The 15016-nt window shown below is 36.7% G+C and overlaps 1 protein-coding gene across 13 annotated transcripts in view; it reads right to left on the bottom strand.

The window, feature by feature from the left end:
- The window catches only part of NCOA6 (nuclear receptor coactivator 6), a 98823-nt gene that overhangs the window by 78793 nt on the left and 5014 nt on the right, over window positions 1-15016 (bottom strand). For 11 of the 13 annotated variants that reach the window (XR_014255190.1, XR_014255191.1, XM_082432112.1 and 8 more), the window contains exon 2: window positions 1452-1529. The exons of the other annotated variants lie outside the window; for them this stretch is intronic. The gene's annotated coding sequence lies outside the window, so the exon portion shown is untranslated. The remainder of the gene's footprint in view (window positions 1-1451; window positions 1530-15016) is intronic. 13 annotated transcript variants of the gene reach the window in all.

The raw sequence follows: 15016 nt of genomic DNA, 5'->3' as shown, positions 1-15016 counted from the left end.
TCTTTGTCAAGTCTTCTTTAACTACATCTAATGCAGCTGATTCCATTATTCTACCTTAGCCCCCATACAACACTCTATATTTAAATTACTCAAACTACAGAGCATCTGGAGTGTCTTGAATTCTACAGTAGCTAAAAGTTACAGAACACTATTATGTGCAAGGCACTGTTCTAAGCACTTTGTATTATTAACTCAATTAGTTCCCCCCAAAACCCCATGTAATAGATTCTATTACCCCATTGTACAAATGAGGACACTGAGGTATTAGGGAAGTAACTTGCTTAAGGTCTTACAGCTAGTAAGTGACAGAGCTGTGACTGGAGTCCAGTCAATTAGTCATAGAAGCTGGGCTCTTCACTACCACCACCACCCTACTCTATATATCTCAGAGTATTAGGTGAAAGCATACTCTCAGCTCACTAGAGACTAATAGGTTCATCCACTCATTCAACAAATATTTAAGCATATAGCACATGTCAGTTATTGTTCTAAATGCTAAAGATATAATGGTGAAAAAAATATAGACATGGTACCTGCTTTTAGAGCTTTCAGTCTAGTAAGAATTTAGGTTTAAAGTACAGGATTCTAAAACAAAATATTTATCCCTTATTTATATATTTATCCAAATATTTACGCAAAATAAGTCACAAGGTGCGTAGTGGCCAGATCTGCTTTAACTAGTTAGAACAGTGATTCCCAAACTTGTTGGCACTTTAGAATCACCTTGGGATCTTTTAAAAATTCCCAGGCCATACCCCCAGGCCAAGTAAATCACAATCTAGGGTGGGGGGTGGTGGTGGGGAGGGGGAACAAAGACATCAGTACTTTGCAAAGCTCCATAGGTGATTCCAATGTAAAGACAGGTTTGGGAAATCACTAAGCTTGAGTTTTTATCTGTCTGAACAATGATAAAGTTCATTCATGGTGATGCAGACAGAGGTAAAAGAAAAGAAAACAAACAAACAAAACCCATATATACTTGCCCTTCCCTTAACCAGAGATACGCAAGGTGAAGGTAGCTTTGATTGTTTTTCCCCAATGTTATGAATTCTGAGAACATTACAAAGAGGGCCGTATAATTATTTTCCTTCTTGGATTTATCCATGCCTCCATTACCCACCAGGATCATAGACAACTGAGATATTCACCTTTTCATCTTTTCCTGGTACTTTCCATGGAACCAATAAAGAATTCTGCCATATTATATATATTCAACATAACTGATAAAGACATAACTGCTTTTATATTAAGCAGATCTTATTTAATTCAGTCACTTTGGGTCCAATCCACATGCCAAATGCAGCTTGCCCAAGTAAAATACCCTGCGGACACTGAGATCAAAATAGCTTCTTTTTAAAAAAAGTCTACTTCCTAATTCAATTCTTTGTTTAGGCTGAAACCACGTCTTTTATAACTCGAACTTGCATTTGTGTACTACAGAATCAACAGACCTGTTTAAGAACTCTCTGACCACTCTCAGAAAAGATAGTCAGAAGTTGAGTAGGACCCCTCTCCATTCCATCCAGGACCTAGACAGAAAGGAAAAAGGGCAAAGAGGAAGAAGAAAAACATCAGAAGACAAGGCTTAATACATAATCCCAATAAACCTATTCAAAGCAAATTTTTGTGACTGGCCAAATTCCTTCTATCACTGTTTCTGCTAATTTCACTCTAGAAAGAGTTGTAAAAGACATGAGATTACCTACAGCCTCAAGTCCAGTGATTTCTTTGAAAGGAAAGCTTATCATAATCACCAAGGAAGCTTTTTCAAAATACAACAGCAGTGGTTATACAAGTATGTTCATTTTATAATTCATTATCCTTATGATTTGTGTACTTTGCATTATGTGTGTCATACTTCAAGTTAACAAATATCAAAAAACAGATACATTTGTCCTGGGCAGAACCCCTGAAGGATTCTAATTAAGAAGGCAGCAGAAAACAGTCCCACAGAGGTTACATGATTTGCCCTAGGTCACATATGTAGTTAGCTACAGACTTAGTCCTTCTTGTCATTTTCCTACTCTTTCTGTTGTAAAACTGTAAATATGCTAATAATATTAAACTTTTAAATTTAGCATTTACTCTCCTTATTCTCTGAAAAAAAATTTTATTACACGTGACTACTGCAAAAAACAAACAAGTAAACAAATAAATGGAAAACACAGATGTCCTGGGTTCACAACTGTGCATCATTGCAGCTGTTGCACCATCCATATAAGGAAATTAAATAAAGTCTAATGCTCATCCAATGATTTCCTAACTGCAGTATCCATTTTTTATGTTTCAATACAAATGTCAAATGATCAGTAGTAAAATTAACTGAATAAATCTTGAGAACAGACTAGCATTATTTATAATAATGAAACACAGGGTGACAGAATGGAAAAAGAGCTAGGCTGAGCATGGCAGGATGAGTGTGCCCCAAGTTCTAGTTGTGACCTTCTCATAAAGTTGTATGATTTGGGGCAGGGTACAATCTCTCTGTGCCTAAGACTCCTAAATTATAAAATGAGAGGATGGATCACTAAGCTAGAGCTAAAGAGAATCACAGGTTCCTTCTAGATTTAAGAAAACTCAAGGACTGTTTATCAGGAAATTTAATTATTTTCTATATGCTTTCACATTAACAAATAATATCTCTACTCAAATGTTTTAAGTAGCTTTGTAAAATAAGAATCCTAGAATTCCTCTGGCACCTGCTTCATAAACACAAGCATATTCTTCAGCTTGTGTCAAATACAAATCTCCTAGATTTGTTGTCTAGGTGCAAGACGTCTCCCTCTCAAATATGGCTAATTAACAATACCCTTGATACTTTACCACCACCACCATGAGACTTTTTTGCATGAGTTTAACTTTATATTTTGAAATCATTTCAGATTTACAGAGCACAAGCTATTTTTTAAATAGAAAATATATGTGTAAAGAAGTCCCTCACAGGGGGCTTCCCTGGTGGCGCAGTGGTTAAGAATCCGCCTGCCAATGCAGGGGACTCGGGTTCAAGCCCTGGTCCAGGAAGATCCCACATGTCATGGAGCAACTAAGCCCGTGTGCCACTACTACTGAGCCCGTGGGCCACAACTACTGAAGCCTGCGTGCCTAGAGCCCGTGCTCTGCAACAAGAGAAACAACTGCAATGAGAAGCCCGTGCACCACAACGAATAGTAGCCTCCGCTCACCACAACTAGAGAAAGCCTGCACGCAGCAACAAAGACCCAACGTAGCCAAAAATAAATTAAATAAAATAAATAAATTTATATATATATATAAAAAGAAGTCCCTCACAGGGACTTCCCTGGTGGTGTAGTGGTTAAGACTCTGTGCTCCCAGTGCAGGGGGCCCGGGTTCGATCCTTGGTCAGTGAACTAGATCTCACATGCATGCTGCAACTAAGAGTTCGCATGCCACAACTAAGGAGCCCGCTGGCCGCAACTAAGGAGGCCACCTGCTGCAACTAAGACCTGGCACAACCAAATAAAATCAATCAATCCATCAATCAACAAAATTCCTGTAAAAAAAAAGTCCCTCATAATTTATTTTTTCTTAATTTCTAATCTACTATAATTTGAATACTTTCAATGGATGCATTTGTTCAACCTCCGTTTACCAACCACCTACTATGTACCAGGCACTCTGCTAAACAGTTTCCTGCTCCTGAAGTTACTATATAAGAAACAAAAACATTGTGGAAAGGATAATTTAAATAATATTTTCATGAATACCTAGGTCTGGATATTACACTTATAGTACTTTAAAAAGTTGGTCTTTTAACCACATAGCCTTAAATGTTTCAGGATAAGGCATTTTAAAAAGTATATTAATAAACAGTTAAATGTGAACTGTGAAAGACAATTTGCTATGGCACAACTAATTTAAGATCCAATTCCATCCTCCCTACACCCTCTTATAAGATTCTTATAAAACTGTTACATGCTTCCTGTTCCCAAGTCCAGGGTTCCCAAGGGAAAATTTATGCAAACCTCCAGCCAAATCATAGAAACTTAGTGCCCTGAAAAGAGCAACAAAATGCCTGTCAAGGAGACTCGCATTTCACTACTGTAACAACCCTGGTTTGCTCTTGGTAGGGATAATAGACAATTTAAGAGATTAGGGAATATTAACATTAAATCTTAAATTTCAATCCTGACATTTTAGTGTAAGAAACAAAAAATAAATTTGTGAAATGCAAAATGTGAAATCCCTAAAACTACTCATGCTAACACAGACATATACGGTTGACCCTTGAACAACGTAGGAGTTAGGGGCTCTGACCCCAGGCGCATTCAAAAATTTGAGTATAAGTTTACAGCCAGCCCTCCATATCTGTGGTTTTATATCCATGGATTCGACCAACTGTGGATGTGTAGTACTGTACTATGTATTTATTGAAAAAAAAAATCTGCGTATAAGTGAATTGGCACAGTCAGACTGTGTTGTTCAAGAGTCAACTGTAGTTAATAATTTTAATTGAGTACAATATAAACTAACAGATTAAGTCAGAAGTTCAATGAGAGTTTTCCCATCTTGTTAGATACCACAGTAAATGGATAAAGTAAAATGTAAAGAAAAACTACTTTATATGTCATGTTCTAATTGTGAACCACCACGTTCTTTCATTCATAATAAAGCTTCAGTCGAAAAATAATGCAGGGGGACTTCCCTGGCAGTTCAATGGCTAAGACTCCGCGCTCCCAATGCAGGTGGCACGGGTTCGATCCCTGGTTGGGGAACTAAGATCCCGCATGTTGCACAGAGTGGCCAAAAAAAAGGGAATTCCAGTCTTTTAACCCATGCTGTAATATACAAATGACATTGAAAAGCTGACCAAATCCTACAATCTAGGAAGTAATTTTTAAAAAATTCCCTAAATATAACTTGATGAGACTGAGCACCATTAGAGGTCCCTTGGTAATCATCCGCTCCAATACCCTCATGGAACAGACAAAAAAATTAAGGCCCGAGTAAATAATTTGTCCAAAGCTTCTTAGTTGTAGGGAAGTCTTTCATTTCATGTATGACACTTCTTTACAAAAGAAATACTTCATTTTAAAAGCACTAGAGAAGCAGGTTATATAATGATAATGAATGTTGCCTTTCCTGAAGAAAGTGTTGGCAGACAACTTGAGAAAACAATCGCTTTTTTTTCTCTATTAAGTTTCTAACAAGAAACTGTTAAATCATGAAATCTGGGCTCTAAATTACGAAAGTCCTTAGGCCATCATTCTAAGAGTCTGCCAGTGTTTCTTCTTCTCCACTGTTTTAACACAGAGTCATCCCTCGGTATCCATGGGGGACTGATTCCAGGACCGCCCCGCAAAACCAAAGTCTGCAGATGCTCAAGTCCCTTATATAAAATGCTGTAGTATTTGCATATAACAGCACAACTTACCCATATACTATAAGTCATCTCTAGATTACCTATAATACCTAACACAATGTAAATGGTATGTAAATAGTTGTAAATACAATGTAAATAGTTTCCAGCCAAATAGTTTCCAAAAACTTGACAAATTCAAGTCTTGCTCTTTGGAACTTTCTGGAATTTTCGGGGGGAATGTTTTCAATCCCTGGTTGGTTTAATATGCAGATAAGGAACCCATGGATACAGAGGGTCAAGTGCATTCACAGTTTTGTCAAGTCTTTTTTTTTTTTTTTCTGCTTTATGCTCTTACAATTGTCACTTTCTTTTAAAATCAAACACTGGAGTCCTTAGATCAGCTTTCAGCTACAGCTAGCCTGTAGCTACCATTTCATCATTATTGATGACCCAGAATACACTTGGCAAACCTGCAGACAGAACTGTTATTAGATGAATACACTATTATTTTTAAACACAGGTAGAGCATCCAAACTGACTTGGAACAACCAGAAAAGCATTTTTTCAAAATTCAAGAGAGATTACTTAAAATAATCTTATCCCTAAATAATGAAGAAGAGATAATTTTTTGATCAGGAGAAGAAATTCAATGGCATAATAAACAGGTTCATTTATATTAAAAAACAAAGAAATAAATTTCTGCCCCAGTTGCAAAAACAAGAAAAACAAAATTAAGGTTAAAAATTAACAAAACAAAAATATAGAAAAAAATTTAGAAGAATTATTAACTTCAGTGGAATGGTGGTGAGCAAGACATGAATCTAGAAATCATAAAGAAGAAGACTGACAGACATAATTAGATATTTAAAACAGTCTATATGTCAAAGAAACCACAAAGTCAAAAGCCAAATGAAAGGCTGGGATAATATATTTGCACAATGTGACAAAAAAGGGGTTAATACCCGAAATACACAAAAGCATCCCCAAATTGATTAAAAAGTAAAAAATTAACAACCCAAGAGAAAAATAAGTTAAAGGATTGGCAAAGATGATTTGCAGAATAGGGAATGCAAATTGGACAATGAATGTATGCGATTTATTAATGGTCAGGGAAACGAAAATTAAAATAAGAAAACACTTTTCACCCAGCTGATAGGCAAAAACTGAAAAGATACCTGTTATCCAGTGCCAGCGGGAATAAGAACTGCAACCACCCTTATGGAAAATAACCTGGCAGTTCATAATATTGAAATAACCCATACTTGGGAATTTATCTGACAGAAGTAAAAGCTTCATTTCTTAAAGATATATGTATAAAGATGTCTACTGTTTGTGATGGGAAAAAAGATCGGAAACAACCTGAATGCCCACTGAGAGAAATCTACATAAATGGACTATTATGCAGCATGAAAAAATGAATTAGATATCTGTTTAGTGATATGGAAGAAAATGTATGATACCCTATAAAGTAAAAAATAGAAGTTGTAGTATAATGCATATGGATGGCATCATGAAAATCTTACAAAATAAGACAGAATATGAATCAGTATGTATATTTGTGTTTCTAAGAGCATAGAGAAAAACATGGAAGAATCACATTAGGCTAGTTGGGTATGCTGGAGGATATGAACTGGAGAGGAGGGGATGGTTGGCTTTCTCTTTGTGCTCCTCAGATGATACCCAACTTGTTCAATAAGCCTATACTGCCTTTGTGGTTTGAAAGGAAAATCCTATTTGAGCATTATTTGCAGCAGAAAATGGAATAAAAAAATCTACAATAGGAATGACAGAAAAAAATAGCTATTTAAAATTGATAAAGAATTGGTATATAAAAGACAGCCAAATGAAACACTCAAGAGGACAAGAAACAAAAATAACTTCTGAGTGCTTCTGGGGTGGGTTTCTAAAACAGCTTATGAATTCAGGATTTACCTCCATTTCAAAAAGAAAAATAAAAGAAATTTTTTATTCAAGAGCTTTATGTTTCTCAATTTTGCCTGCTTAGAATGCTTTTTTAAAAAAATTAATTAAGTAATTTATTTTTGGCTGCATTGTGTCTTCATTGCTGCGCATGGGCTTTCTCTAGCTGTGGCGAGGGGGGTCTACTCTTCGTTGCGGCATGGGGGCTTCTCATTGTGGTGGCTTCTCTTGTTGTGGAGCATGGGCTCTAGGCGTGCGGGCGTCAGTAGCTGTGGCACGTGGGCTCAGTAGTTGTGGCTCTCGGGCTCTACAGCACAGGCTCAGCAGTTGTGGGGCACGGGCTTAGGTGCTCCATGGCATGTGGGATCTTCCCGGACCAGGGATCAAACCCATGTCTCCCGCATTGGCAGGAGGATTCTTAACCACTGTGCCACCAGGGAAGTCCCTAGAATGATTTTTAAAATAGCAAACATAACTAATCAGAAAATTCTGTCGAAGAAATGCCCTCTATTACATATTTGCAATCTGTAAGGTGGTTTTTTTTTTTTTTGGTTAAATTACATTTGATTTTAGTTATATTTTGAAACTTGAAATTTATCTTTTATAACAATGCACCATTCTTTGTTACACTGTATAAAATTTTAAAATGCATAGTACAAACTTGAAAATATCAAATCTACACTGAACAAAGGGTCAAATGATATGAAAAACTGGTTCAAACAAGATTGAAAAATACTCATCATTGATAAAAATTTTTTAAAAATTTGTTAGTTACAAAAGAAAAAAATGCAACTTCGCAATGGAGAGATCTGGCAGTCACAACCTTAACCCTATGATCAAAGTTATCATCAACAGTGGGACAACCAGACATTTATGCACCTCATAATATGATGCAATGTAAAGATTATTTATTAAATATTTTTGCCAAAATGTTTAGCTAGAATCTAATCAAGTCTTAAACCTTCCAGTTTAGGGAAATACAAGGAACAAAAGAACAAGTTAACGGACTTCCCTGGTGGTCCAGTGGTCAAGACTCCGTGCTCCCAATGCAGGGGGCCTGGGTTTGATCCCTGGTCAGGGAACTAGATCCCACACGCATGCCTCAACTAAGAGCCCACATGTCAACGAAGATCCCACGTGCCGCAACGAAGACCCAACACGGCCATAAATAAATAAATAAATAAATAAATAAATAAATAAATAAATAAAGTTTAAAAAAAGAAAACAATCAGATATATCCAGGATGTGGGACATACAACAAGAAAACTGCTCGGATCTCAACAAATCAGTGCCATGGGGGAAAAAAAAGGTGAGGAAGCATATAAGAAATGCGAATTGTTCCAGGATTAAAAAAAAAGACTACAAAAACAGCAACATACAGATACAATGCATAGTTCTTAATTTGATTCCACTTTGAACCAGGCAGTTATAAGTCACTATGGAGACAACTGGAGAAACAAATATAGACAATGTTAGAAACATTAAGGAATTACTGACAATTTTGTTCGGTGTGATAATGGTGTTGTGATAATGTAGGAAAATGTTCTTATTTGTAAGAGATACATGCTAAAGTATTTAAAGGCATAATACTATGACGTCAATTTTATTTATTTTTATTTTATTTTTTTAAATTTTTTTTTTATTTTTTGGGGGCCGCACCACGCGCCATGCAGGATCCTAGCTCCTTGACCCAGGGATCGAACCCACGCCCCTGGCATTGGAAGCACCAAGTCCTAACCACTGAACCGCCAGGGAAGTCCAATGTCTTTATTTTTAAAAGGTTTAACATAATAAGTATATAAGTAAGCATATGGCAACATGCTGAATAAGGGTGTTCATTGTACTATTTCTGGGAGGGTGTTTTTGGTATGTTTGAAATTTTTCATAATAAAACATTTAAAATATCAAAACTCCCACAAAACTGTGACACACCACTATTATACTAGAAGAAAAAAATTATAAAATCTAATATTAACAACTGGTAGTTGTTCTAAAGAATAACAATATGGCTAAAAAGTGATATCCTTAGACTTAATTGAATTATTTTAGGGAATATACTCTAAGAAAAAAATTGGGGGGGGGTTATAAAAAGGTGTTACAGCAGTATAATTTAGAATTGAAAATCAAAAATAAAAACATACTGGAAATCATCCAAATGCCAAATAACCAGAGTATTTAAACTTTATTATCTATTCATTAAAAATACTAACTATACGTGGAAAAGTATATCAATATAAGGCCAAATGAAAGAAGACTATAAAAAACTATATGGGGCTTCCCTGGTGGCACAGTAGTTGGCAGTCTGCCTGCCAATGCAGGGGACACGGGTTCGAGCCCTGGTCTGGGAAGATCCCACATACCGCAGAGCAACTAGGCCCGTGAGCCACAACTACTGCGCCTGCGCGTCTGGAGCTTGTGCTCCGCAACAAGAGAGGCCGCGACAGTGAGAGGCCTGCGCACCGCAATGAAGAGTGGCCCCCGCTCGCCGCAACTGGAGAGAGCCCTCGCACAGAAACGAAGACCCAACACAGCCAAAAATAAATAAATAAATAAATAAATAAATAAATAAATAAATAAATAATTAAAAAAAAAAAACTATATGAAAAGACCATATGCATATGATGACTAGGACATTATGTGTTTATTTGTCTGTAATATTTAAACATAATTTTAGAAATTTCATGAAGACACATGCTCTTAGAGAAAATATAAGCAATGCAAATATAGAATCAGGAAGAAATGCCTGGGCACAAATAAGGAAAAGCACCTGAGCACTGCTGACCACAATTTGAATGAATATTCACAATTTGAATACAGTCCTATTGTGGACAAAAGTCAACATAACTATCATTTAAAGGACACAGAAAACGAAGGTATCATTGGCTTGGATAGTACATAATCTTCCTCAATTCTTTCGATTAGTCAGATGTTTTTAAAAGAGATGGAAAAACTGAAAAGCATTCAGAGAAAACTCAAGAGGTAAAAAATACGATGGAAACTAGGTGATTTTGAAGAAAGGTTTGAAAGAAAATGAAGAACAACATGATTATCAATATTTAAATCCATAGAGAGGCTTTTGAATAGAATAGAGACCCTAAAAAGCAGATGTATCTCAAGGCCCACAGATGACTGACCAAGAGGCTAGTAAAACTCTCATTTGTTGTCGTGGTATTTTTGTTTTTTACATATGAGGAATACCTTGACTGTCTTGGTGAAAAGTTACTGGCATAGGCAAATGAGGGAGGCTGCGTGTGTTAAATCACTGACCATCTGTTTTTCTTCAGGGTGTCTACTCATCCATGTTCACCTGATCATAGAATCTTCCTAAAGCTTGCATTAATTATCCAAAGTTTGAATTAGTTATCCACCATTTCAAAATTCTGCAGGGCTATACTGCTGCCACACACTACCCACTCAGCAGCATTCAAATCCTAGATCTGGTGTCTAGGACCCGATACAATACTCTGGCTTCATCTCCTCACAACTCAATACACCAGCAAACCAGACTTCTCTATCTCATTTCCTAAATATTCCTTATGTTTTCCTGTGTCCATCATTCCTCTGGTTCTTTTTTCCTTAACTCATTTCGTTGCAATTTGACTCTTCCATTTAATTAGTAAATTTTAATTTAATATTTCCGTATCATGTCACCTGTTTTAAGTTGAATTGTGTCTCCCCAAAAGATATTTAAAGTACTAACTCCCAGTACCACAGAATGTGACCTGATTTGGAAATAGAATCAGTACAGATGCAATTAGTTAAGATGAGGTAGACCCCCAATCCAATATGACTGGTGCCCTTATAAGAGAGAAATTTGCACACAGAGACAGAGACACACAGGTAGAATGCCTGTGACAACAGACACAGAGACTGGAGTGATGTAGTTGCAAACCAAGAATTGTCAAGAATTGATGGAAGTCTCGGGATTTCCCTGGTGGCACGGTGGTTAAGGATCCGTCTGCCAATTCAGGGGACATGGGTTTGAGCCCTGGTCCAGGAAGATCCCACATGCTGCAGAGCAACTAAGCCCGTGAGCCACAACTACTGAGCCTGTGTGCCTAGAGCCCATGCTCTGCAACAAGAGAAGCCACCTCAATGAGAAGCCTGCACACCACAACGAAGAGTAGCTCCCACTCGCTGCAACTAGAGAAAGCCTGCGCGCAGCAACAAAGACCCAACACAGTCAAAAATAAATAAATAAATTTAAAAAGAATTGATGGAAGTCTCAGAGGGAACGTGGCCCTGCCGACACCTTGAATTCAGGTTCTAGCCTCAAGAACTGTGAGAGAATAAATTTTTGTTGTTTTAAGTCACCCAGTTTGTGGTAGTTTGTTATGGCAGCCCTAGGAAACTAATATACCACCTTTTCTAGAAGCCTTCCCTGATTCGCCAAGTAGAAGTGATCTCTCCTGAACTCCCAAAGCACGAACTATTTCATTTAAAACACGCTTTCCCCTCTTTTTATGTTCACTTCACTTCCCCAAATGAATTTGATTCTTGGAAGGCAGAAACTAACTAATCAACTGTATACAGCCCTCAACAGTGGTAGGCAGTCAACATATACTGACTTTTTCTACACAGTTAATCTTTCTGATTGTAATGCTTCTGAATGAGTTATCCCCACATACACTGAAGAGTTAAACATAACCTAAAAGAACTCAGATGAAGGCTCATTTTCTTTAGGAAGCATCTCTAAATTCAAATGTACTTATATTAATTATATCAATATATTTCACATCGATATGTGCATGCATGTATATGTACATACTACCGACAGCTAATACCCACAATGGAAAAGAATGTTTATTTAATAAATCCACTATTTAAGGTCCATTGACTTGTCTTATTAAGTCTACTCAAATGCTGGTTTACCTAACATCTTCCTACCTTTACTGGTATTTGGTATTTCTTTGTGTCTTTGAATTTCTCCCAATGTTTGAATTTTTAAAGTCTGTATTTTACAGAAGGGACACAGAATTACTTCCAAATAACATTTAAAATTATGGCAAGGGACTTAATCTTATGAATAATTTCCCTAAGTAAAATCAAAAACAGGAATCTGATTCACAAATTTGCAACAAGTATTTCTTCCTGTGAGAGACTGCTGCTGACTGATCTTTAGAAAATGTACATAAATGGTACTATGGAACTAATATTCAACAGGTTCAGTGTCAGTAAAGGAGCTGGTTACTGGTAACTTTTGTTGCCTCTTTGCGTATGGGGGGATTTGCAGCTGACTAATGCTGAATACAAACCTAAATATCTATTTAAAGTATGAATACCCTTTGAATTTGGTGATCATTAATATTATTAAAACTGACATAGTTTTTCTCCCAGCTTTATTGAGATATAACTGACATACAATATTGTGTAGGTTTAAGGTGTACAATGAGATGGATACACATATACAGAGAAATGATTATCACAAGAAGGTTAGTTAACATATCCATCACATCACATAATTACCATTTTTAGGTGTATGGTGAGAATATTTAAGATCTATTCTCTTAGCAACTTTCAAGTATGTAATACAGTACTGTTAACTATAGTCACCATGCTGTATGTTACAGCCTCAGAACTTATTCATATTATAACTGAAAGTTTATACCCTTTGACCAACATCTCCCCATTTCCCCCATCTCCCAGCCCCTGACAACCACCATTCTATTCTACTCTCTGTTTCTATGAGTTTTTGGGTTTCTAACTAACATAGTTAATATTAACTGATTGTTAATGTTCTAACTGACACAGAATATACAATTCTTCACAAGTTAAAAAAGATGTGGTTCTGGCCTTTTGCTTTTATAGGGTCTATATATAAAACATAGCTTATCACCAAATTATAAGGCTGCATTTACTCCCTTCAACAAAGCCATAGTACTCCCTTTATGTACACATCTATATATACCTCTAGTCATTTATTAATTAACTCAGCAAATGTTTACTGAGCTCCTGGGCAGCCACCTTAAGTCCTTTTTAGAACAAGGTAAGGTAGAAAAAGATTGAATTTTTAAAAATAAATAAATGTGCCAGACAACACAGTAAGTAGACACCACAGCTGAAGGAAGGGAGAGAGAGACAAAGAGATATAGCCCCAGCCCTTAAGGAACAAACAATCTAGTGAGGAGGGAGAGAGTAAACTAGCTCCATATCTCTCCTTTCTCCCCATGCTGCTCCTACACTCCATGACCAGGCTTACTTTCCTAATGTACAGATTTCATTATGTCACCGTATGGTCAAGAACTTTTGATGACTTCCCATTACCTAGTCAAACAATTCCAAACTTCTTAGCCTGGAACTGAAAAGGATTCAAAGCTTTCCATGTATAGCATGCAGAGACTAAGAACACAGGCTTTGGAATTAGACTGCCTAGACCCAAATTCATTCTCTGTCAATTGTTAGTTCTATTTCTGAGTTTCTTTGTCTATAAAGAGGGGATAAAAATTGGTGCCTATCTCACAGGGTCGTTGTGAGGATTAAATGAAATGCCACTTATGAAATGCCTGGCACATTATCTGGCAAGTAATACACATGTAAAAAATGAGAGCTACTGCTATTATTATTGCTGTTGTTCAATCTCCATTTCCAGCCTCAACTTCAACAACAGCCCTGTGACAGTCCTGATCACCAACCAAACTAGACTCTTTACTATCTCCTAAACACCCATCTCTACACTCATGCTTTCACTCAGCCTGGAAAAATACTGTCTCATCTCTAAGTATGAAGATCCTAACCGTTTTGGGCAGTCCTGCTTAAAGGCCACCTCTTTGAGGTACCATCCTCTGATATCCCAGCTCCATAACACGTTATATATACACCCCACATGACACTGAAATCCTGGCTAGATTAATCCTTGTATTCTGCAAAGTTCTAGCCCAATGTACGTGGTAGGGTTCAATAAATGTTTGACAAGTGAATAAATGGCTATATTTCCTCTCTGTCATCCAAATGCTCTCTTGGAAAATAGCTCCATATCGTAAGTAAAAAGATCTCTTCCGTAGTATTTCATAAAGCTGGTCAGCTAGTTTTCTTTTCTATTACCAATGTGGTAATTTCTAATACAGTACCCAGAACATAGTAGATGCCTAAATATTCAATGATTTGAATTTCATCTCATCTTTTAATTTCAATTATCAATTTATTCATTATGACCAAGAATGATTCAGCCTTAGAAACAGATTTTAGTTTTTACCTGCCCACAAACTCATCTGTCAATTTCTGGCCATCCTGACAATATCCCAATATGTCATTTATTGGTTTAGGAGAGGTAATATTTAAAACTTCGGTAAATTTAGAACCAGAAAATCAAATGCCTATAGGATGATAAAGTAAATGAACAAAGCAAGAGAGTAGTGAGGACTGCAAAGAACTACAGGGAGGAGTTCTATTCCAGCAGATAGTCTAAGGCAGCAGCTAAAATTAAACAGCAACTTGGAAGCATCTCCTGCAACACTTAAGTCTCAGCCATTCTGCTTTGACCTGAAAATCAAATTAATTCTACAACTGTGTTGAGCATATTGAGCTTCCACTCTGTGCCTAGGAATCTGAAATGAACAATAATGCTAAATAACAGCTAACATTATTGAGCATTTTCTAGATGCCACACTGTTCTCACGTTATATGAATTAACTTACTCCTCACAAAAACTCTATTATTCTTACTTTAAAGATGAGGAAACTGAGGCACAAAGAGGTTATACAGCTTGTCCAAGGTACACAATTAGCAAGCAGTGCAGCTGGAAATAGGACCTTAGATAAGACTTCACCAAAAAAGGGC

Source organism: Balaenoptera physalus, assembly GCF_965194825.1.
Source record: "Balaenoptera physalus genome assembly, chromosome: 16".
In the NCBI taxonomy this organism is placed as follows: domain Eukaryota; kingdom Metazoa; phylum Chordata; class Mammalia; order Artiodactyla; family Balaenopteridae; genus Balaenoptera; species Balaenoptera physalus.
This window is presented reverse-complemented; position numbering and strand designations above follow the sequence as displayed.